Here is an 8,177-nt window from a genome sequence, read left to right as displayed (position 1 = left end):
AGGAGACCTATATGGATAAAACTGCAAGTATAGAAGAACTGACTTGCACCTTTACAAAGCTGAGTAGCTTTAACTCAAATAGATTTCTGGAAATGTCAACTGATTCAAATGGCATTCTTGCAATAATATTTATTATTATTGCTACTGTTATTATTATTATTACTTCACTTTGTAATTCCAAGAAGGCTATTGACTGTGTGGTGTAGTTTTTCCTTCTTTCACTTTTAGGAGCCATGGAATTCCACAATAAAAGCATCAGCCCTGCACAAACTGATATATTTTACCTCATGTATTACTCAACACATAAGACTGGGAGCTTTTAGCCTAAAATGAGGACTTAGACTTACAGTTCTTATCTAATACACATAGTTAGATCAAGCCTATGGATTACAGGTTACACAAGCAAGGTGTTTTGCTGTGTCTGGAAGAACTTTACATATCTCCAGTCCTAATATTATCACAGAATCATAGAACCATAGAATGATTTGGTTGGAAGAGACCTTAAAGCTCATCTAGTTCCAACCCCCCTGCCATGGACAGGGACACCTTCCACCAGACCAAGTTGTTCAAAGCCCCATCCAGCCTGGCCTTGAACACTTCCAGGGATGGGGCAGCCACAGCTGCTCTGGGCAACCTGTTCCAGTGCCTCACCACCCTCACAGTAAGGAATTTCTTCCTAATATCTAATTTAAATTTCCCCTCTTCCAGTTTAAAGCCATTGCCCCTTGTCCTGTCACTACATGCCCTTGTAAAAAAATCCCTCCCCAGCTTTCCTGTAGGGCTCCTTCAGCTACTGGAAAACTACTGTAAAGTCTCCCCCCAAAAGAGTCCCCATCTCCAGGCTGAACAACCCCAACTCTCGCAGCCTGTCCTCATAGGAGAGGTGCTCTTCATGGCCCTGCTCTGGACTTGCTCCAACAAATAGAAGGTGCGTTGGCCGGGAATTGAACCCGGGTCAACTGCTTGGAAGGCAGCTATGCTCACCACTATACCACCAACGCTGTGCTTATTATATATTCACTGATTTAAAAGGCCAGTTCTTTATTGACAGTTCTAGCTTGAGGTGACCTGTAATAAAGAAGTTGTTTTTAAGGTCTTACTAATTTACTTGACTCAAGAACAAGTAGTTTTTTACATTAATTTCATGTTTGATCAGATACTGAACAGTTACTGAGCACTTAAAATAAAACTATTAGGTTTTTGTTGTTGTTGTTAAATAAAACCATGTAATTCTGTAATTGACTCATGAGTCTTGCGTCTTTTTGCCAGGTCTAGTAGTTTTAAGTAAGTTATTCTGCTGTCCATTCTGAATCATTTACAGGCTCTATTAGTTTTAGGTTTTTTTTTTCTCTTTTTAACACACATTAACACTTTATATTTGTCATATAACCAAAATATTGATTGTGTTATGGTTCTCCCTTTCTGTTATATGTTTAATATAGAGAGCTTTAAATATCAGATGATTTTACAGATCTGCACTATTTTCCTTTCTTTTTTTTCCACTTCCATTTTAAAAACATAGGGATCTGAGTGGTATTAGCCAAATACTGAGTGGTATTAGCCAAATAACCGAGGTGCTTTGTTTTGTCTTTTAGCTTTATCTTGCCTATCAGAACTTTATTCAAATTCTTTGGTACCTGGCTAATTCATCAATGCAAGACCTAAACCCCTGAAATTTATGGATGCATTTTATCATTTTGCTATTTCGAAATTAATTTGAAAATACAAGGGACATGCTAATTAGAGAATGTGACTTTTTGAATATAATTATTTTCTTTTTTTCCTTCCTTCTTTCTCTCATTCTCTCTGAGCTTTTGCTTTAGAAACATTATGGTTAATACAGATATATTTACATTCATTAATTAATCCAAGCATTTTGAGAACCTGTCAGATGGTTTTTCATTTTTGGTCTACAATTAGATTTCTCGATGGCAGAAGGAAAAAAAGAATGTCCTGAATGTTGGTAAATAAAAAGTCCTGCTTGAGTGCCCTTTAATAGCTTATCATCAAGATGTAATCGAACTGAATAATTGCTGCATAAGAGAGTGGCTGTGAACCAGCAGCTGCCCCCAGGCAGTACTTTGTTGAGGAATGTCACTGCGACAAAAAGTGCTGGACATATAATGCATCATCAGCATTTGTGCTATAGGCATGTCATGTAGGTGGACAGGAATCACTGGGGTGTGGTAAACGTGTGTCAATGGCATCTGAGTGGTATTAGATGAATGGGGGCAAGCAGAAAAACAAAGAAGGCAAAAGACAATGCATAAGACAAAGAAGCCAAAAAATTGAGGAAAACAGCTTTTACCACTAAATGGAAATTACCTTCAATGCTGCAGTGCACCACTGACTTTGACAGCTGAACCAGCAGCAGAGAGAACTTGACAAAGATATTGGTTATAGTGTTTTCTTTGCAAGGAGCTAAGTCTGTTTGATTTTCCACTGGAGATATTAATCAATGTTCCTTCAAAAAAATTAGACTGAACAGAAGAATATTTTCTTAAGGCTGTAAGAAATTATTTGAAAGCCTAGATTCATATGTGTGAATGTGTGTCTGCATATGGTTGTATTTGTGGACTAATAAAGCATGAGAGTGAAAATAATTGTGTACTTTTGGTCATTGGACTAAAGGTTACGTTATTCAAAATATGATAAAAATTCTGTAACGAATATGTGTGTTAACTTTATTTATCATAACTTCCCCTTAATATATACTGTATATCAAAACTAGAAGTTTATATATTAGGTTTAATTTAGACTTAGATACAAATTTACTTCCTTGCTTGCTCTTCCTGGAATTGCATTTCCTCCTCAACATATATTTCCAAACATTTTCTTTCAATTTTTCACTGAGATATGGAAGGTACCAAAGCTGAGTAAAGGTTATATAGTTATTACTATATATACCGAAAAAGATCATGCTTATATAATAACACTTCACTATCATATTGTTCTTTCATTTTATAGAAGGGAAAATATCATTAACCATACTTTAGATTTAGACACTTGAGTGAAATGCCTTGTATAAAGTCATGGGCTATGTCAGTAGTAGAAGCCTGCATAAACCTAAGTCTCTGGATCTTCCATTTAGAACATGTTGCCTCTTATCTCTATTGCTTTCACGTGTCTTCATTTTGAAATACAAATCACAGTTTATGTTATCGAAAGTAAAAATTTATTTGACAATTGCCTTATAGTACTAGTATGAAAAAATTAACACATCACAGGCCAAATTCTGTTGTCATGATTAAGGTTTCTTTTATATGAAAGAATTTGTCTTTGTAATGTGGCTCTATACTATATTTTCTACTTAAACTGTCAGTCAGGGTGTAACGATATTTCGTGCCAGCTGCTTGCAGCAAGGCATGTTTAACAGAACTGGCAGTGACAGCCTTTAGTGGCCTAAACTGTTGTTCCTGAATTGCTTTGAGCCACTCAGCATTATGACAAGTAACCTAAGCTGAGAGTTTGTTTCATTACTTTTATAGAAGAAAAAGTTAAGCATGGGTGTTCACTCACAACTTGGATGCTTCTGACAGCAGGTATGAGCTACATTGCTTCCATACCATTGCAATTAATGTGGGGAGGGAAGAATTTCCAAAAGTGTACCAACCAGCTCTGCCTGTAGAAAAAGTAAAATTCCTCAGTGGACTCAAAGAGGTACATTTATTATAACACAAGTAGACTGACATACTTGTCTGAGAGTCCAACATTATCCTGCTCACGGTGCCAGAACAGTTGGACTGGGAGACATTCATGTCCAGTATGCTTGCTTGTCTGTACCCCTGTCTGAAACTAATCACTCATAAGCACAGCACAGTCTGTGTACTGGAATTAATAATTCACACAAGCCTCCTCTGCTGTGGTGTAATTTTAGCAGGGAGTTGTCTGTCTGCCTACATGAGTTTTTACACATCTGTCAGCTAACCCAAAGATTCATATGTGAACTCCAGCAGCTGGAGCATCAGGTGGATATCTGATTCTCTCTGCAGATGTGGGTCTGTTAACCAATGAATGTGTCATGCTTATCCATACACATAATATTTTTTCAACTACAGTAGTTAAAACATGGGCTATTTCCCTGTTTAACAAATAATTGTAGCATGTTTCTACAGCTTCTCATTGCAAAGAATTAGCCTCCATTTTAACAGGGTTAAGACTGCAAGTGTCAGAGAATAAAAGTGGAAGGAAATAGCTTCTACTAGTAGATGAGAAGGACTGCGGTATTTTTTTTTGACATGCAGCCTGGCTGTCAGTGAAGTGATCAACTTGACACGCACTAAGAGGCTGTGGTGGTGCACTATTGCCAGCAGAAAGCTTCGAGAGGCCTTTCCTTTTACTGAGAAGCTTTCTCATTTTGCAAAATGCTGCCTTCTCGCTGAGAATGCATGTTGGGCATAAGCTGACATACTTCAGCTGACTGCAATTACTGTAACCAGAGGCAACACAATCAAAATAACATAGTCTGTACTTCTTGCTTAAATATCTGTTCATTATTATGTGGACCTTGCAGCAATATCCTAAAGTTTTATTTCTCGGATGAGGTCAGTCTGGGTTAGTAATCTCAACTAAATTATATCCAGAAATAAAGATGAAGAAATTTGTTTCCCCACAAACAGCTAAAAGAAAAAAAAATATATACACATAGAGAAATCCAGAAGCTCAGCTTTAATGCTTGAAATGCATAAAAGAGTAATATACCATTTTTTGGATTTGGGAGTTCTTTGTCTCCTTTTTTTTTCTTTTTTTTTTTTTTTTTGAGTTGGATGTATCTTCCTTCTGGGAGAAAAAGACTTAATTTGGAGTGCCTGCAAGATCATGCCAAAAAACTCTTAGTGAAGCCGTCAGTTTTTTAGAGCTTCTGCCCCTCACAACTACAAGATACAGTCTTCTGAAAACTAGGTATCTGTGAGAGACAAAAGGTCCATAATCCCAAGATCTGGCTGAACTCTACGTTTACTGGAGGAGAGATCTTGCATCCTCCTAATGAGCCCCTGAAGACATTTCTTTGAGCTATGGCTTACCTTCTGTCCTGCTCAACACTCTCTGCCAATAACCAGGAAGGGAAGGAGCAGGAATTTGAAGGTGAATACTTCCCGTCTCTAAGTCAGACTCTTGTTCCTGGCGTCCAATGCAACTAATGGACTTCTTTCTCCCTGCACACACCTGAAAGAGGCAAGGACTTGAACGCTAAGTTAGAAAAATTCTTAAAGGATGGCTTGTAGTAAAACTGCTAGAGACAGAGAGCTGCATAGATGACAGATGTAATAAACTGAATGGAATGGATGTGAAGGAAGATGTAATTAGAGGATTAACTGGCAGAAAATGGATGAAGTAATTGTTTATGCACAAATCTCCAAAGACAATTTTAACTAGATGATGATCTGGGTGAGAGAAAGGAAACTGAGAAGAAACAGGAGGATAAGAGTTTGAAACAGAGGTTTTATAAGTCTTGGGATTTTGAACAGAAGGATACAAAATACTGTGAAGAGACAAAAAATTTCAGGCTACCATAAGATGTTCAAATGTTAAAGGCTAAAGGATTTTTTTTTTTTTTAATTTATTATAGTTGAAACTATAGTTGTCCAGCACAAAGGAGGAAACGTAAGATAATTTGGGCTGACAAATAACAATAATACTGGAGTACTAAGTTTGGAAAAGTAACTGAAAACAGATTTAGGAGTTGTAGATTTGAGAAGATGAATGCAAGGATACAAGAAAAATTATATTATTTTGGGGGCTGTAAAATAGGTGAATCGGCTACAAAAGTATTGCATGGAATTGTTAAAAATAAAAAGAAATAAAAAGAAATAGAGACACATGCTAAGGTCATACATTCATAGGAAAAAAGGACAAAAGCTTAGGGAACATTTTGACAAGAAATTGAATGGAGATGTATGGAAGCAGGTTGGGGTGATGTAAAGAAAATCTAGACCATGAAAAGTGAGCAGGAGGTGTCAGAAAAATAAATTCACGGTTTTTAAAGAAAAAAAAAGGACATGAAAATGAGATTGACAAACAGAGTTTTGTTAGTTTCATAGATTTTAAGGTAATAAGGGACGACTAGTGCTTCTAATTTAAGATGTTAGGTTACAGTTATTTCATTCAGCTTCCTTTGGTTTGAAACCAGCAACTACAGTATTCAGATCTTCAAGTATAACCGTTGTGTCCCAGAATGGTAGAACCACAAAGGTGGAAATGCCATTAATGTATAAAGAACTTTCACTGATATAAAATTGTTTCTATGGGGAAAAACTAAGATGGTTCTAGTAGGTTGCCTATGCTCCAATGTGCAAATATCTATTCCAGCTAATTAGACAGTCAGAAAAATATCTTCCCCATCTAATCTAGGAACCATTAGAAACCTATTCACATGAGTCACACCTAGCCAAGTATCTACAGAGCGAATAACCTTCTTCTGTTACAATATCTGTTGAAAAACATCTGTCTATCAGGAAAAATATCTGTTTCATTCCTAGCTTATGAGAGTCTAAGAGAATAATCAGACTGAAGATAGTTTGATTCATATTATTAAACAGAAAGAACACAAACAGCAACAATGTTTAGGGTAAATGCTATAAAAAACCCAACATTTTTTTCATTAGGATGGGCCAGAAAAAGACTCAGTTTGGAGACAGATGAGAGATTCTAGAGCTTTAATATTACACATATGGAGAAAGCTTTCTATTGGGATTTTTTTTTTTTTTTGTCAAGCTATACAGCAATTTTGACAGCATCTAGATTTGCATAATTAAAGTCACAAACAATGATTTTATTGGCTTCCATGGAAATCAGCTCAGATCTGCTGTACTGCTACAGATGAAGTCTCCAACCTCCAACACTAATCTAAGTGATGATATAAGTAAGTTAATGTACATCTGTTTTTTTTTTTATTCTGTCAAAACAGAAAATTAAATTAGGTCAGTTTAAAGAAAGGAAATATATTGCATATTGACATAACAGTTGAGTGAAGCAATTCTTAAAAGAAAAGAATAAAAAAGAAAGCAAGTAACAATTTCCAAATAAAATTGGTTCAATCTTTTGTTCAGTACTTGAAGAAACTTTTTATATCTTGAAAAAGTTATGATTTTTTTTTCTTGTTTGACATTGTGAGTCTTGACATTAGCCACATAAGCAATTGGACTGTTTACATTGTTTATGAGTCAGACAGACCAACAAATACTGACAAATTATTAAATCAAAAAAGAGGATTCCTTTTAATTTTTAAGTTAATATATATTCCCTTTAAATGTCCAAAAGTTTGAAACTATAACACATTAATATCTTACTGCACTTGTATTGCACTATTCATAAGATCTTCAGCTCAGCTTCTAAAACCTTTTCTTCATTAATTGAGTCTTGCTTACATTTGGGGAAAAAATTACAAGATCAAGTCATCTATTTGATGTGAATGTCAAGACCAGCTGCTGCACATAGAGAGGTCCTGTTGATCACTTTTCTGCATAGAATACAGGAGAGCACTCTTGTTTTTCTGTGGGCTTATTTTTGAGCATCTCCTCTTTCTATGTGCTTTTTTTTAGTACGTGGATTGATTATATCCTGAGTTCTTGTGCATGAGAAAAAAGGTACTAGATAATACTGAGCAGAAGGGAAAAAGATAGTAAAGATCCCTTTCAGTCTGAGAGAGACACATGAGCCTTCAAATTTAACACATACTCTATTCATCTTTCCTCCACTCAGGATCTTACCATAAGACAGATCAGTATTGAAAGCTAACTGAACAACAGGTTGGAGTACAAAGTTATCTTGTTTGTCTTAGCCTTGGCTAAGCTTGGCTTCTTTGCTAGTAATGAGGAGTAACAAAGCAACACAGAGGAAGAGCTTTATTTAATGATGTTGGAATGATGAATGAGCAATTCATCCAGAGCTTCCTTTTGGTTAGGAGAACAGTCTCAGACCTGTGTGTGAACTACTCTTTGGGCAGCTGGATAATAGGTCAAGGCAATGTCATTCCCTTCCTGAGTTAGAAACGGTACTTTCTGTACTTATGAGAGACGAGTTCCTTCCAATGGAAGCAAGAAATGCCATACACATGAGTCAGCCTTGAGTGTCCAGGTGGTGCCATTACTCAGTTTTTGGACACTGTGCTACAGCATATTCATACATTCATTCAATCACTTCACAGTTGTCTAAAAGGGAAACATCTTTTCACATTT

The 8,177-nt window shown here is 36.2% G+C and overlaps 1 non-coding gene across 1 annotated transcript; it reads right to left on the bottom strand.

The window, feature by feature from the left end:
- Positions 1–929: 929 nt before the first annotated feature.
- Positions 930–1,001, bottom strand: TRNAG-UCC. The gene has a single exon. It is a non-coding gene; the product is annotated as a tRNA-Gly (tRNA).
- Positions 1,002–8,177: the final 7,176 nt, after the last annotated feature.

The sequence above is a fragment of the Cariama cristata genome, unplaced genomic scaffold (genome assembly GCF_000690535.1).
Source record: "Cariama cristata isolate BGI_N322 unplaced genomic scaffold, ASM69053v1 scaffold12689, whole genome shotgun sequence".
Taxonomy (NCBI): Eukaryota; Metazoa; Chordata; class Aves; order Cariamiformes; family Cariamidae; genus Cariama; species Cariama cristata.
This window is presented reverse-complemented; position numbering and strand designations above follow the sequence as displayed.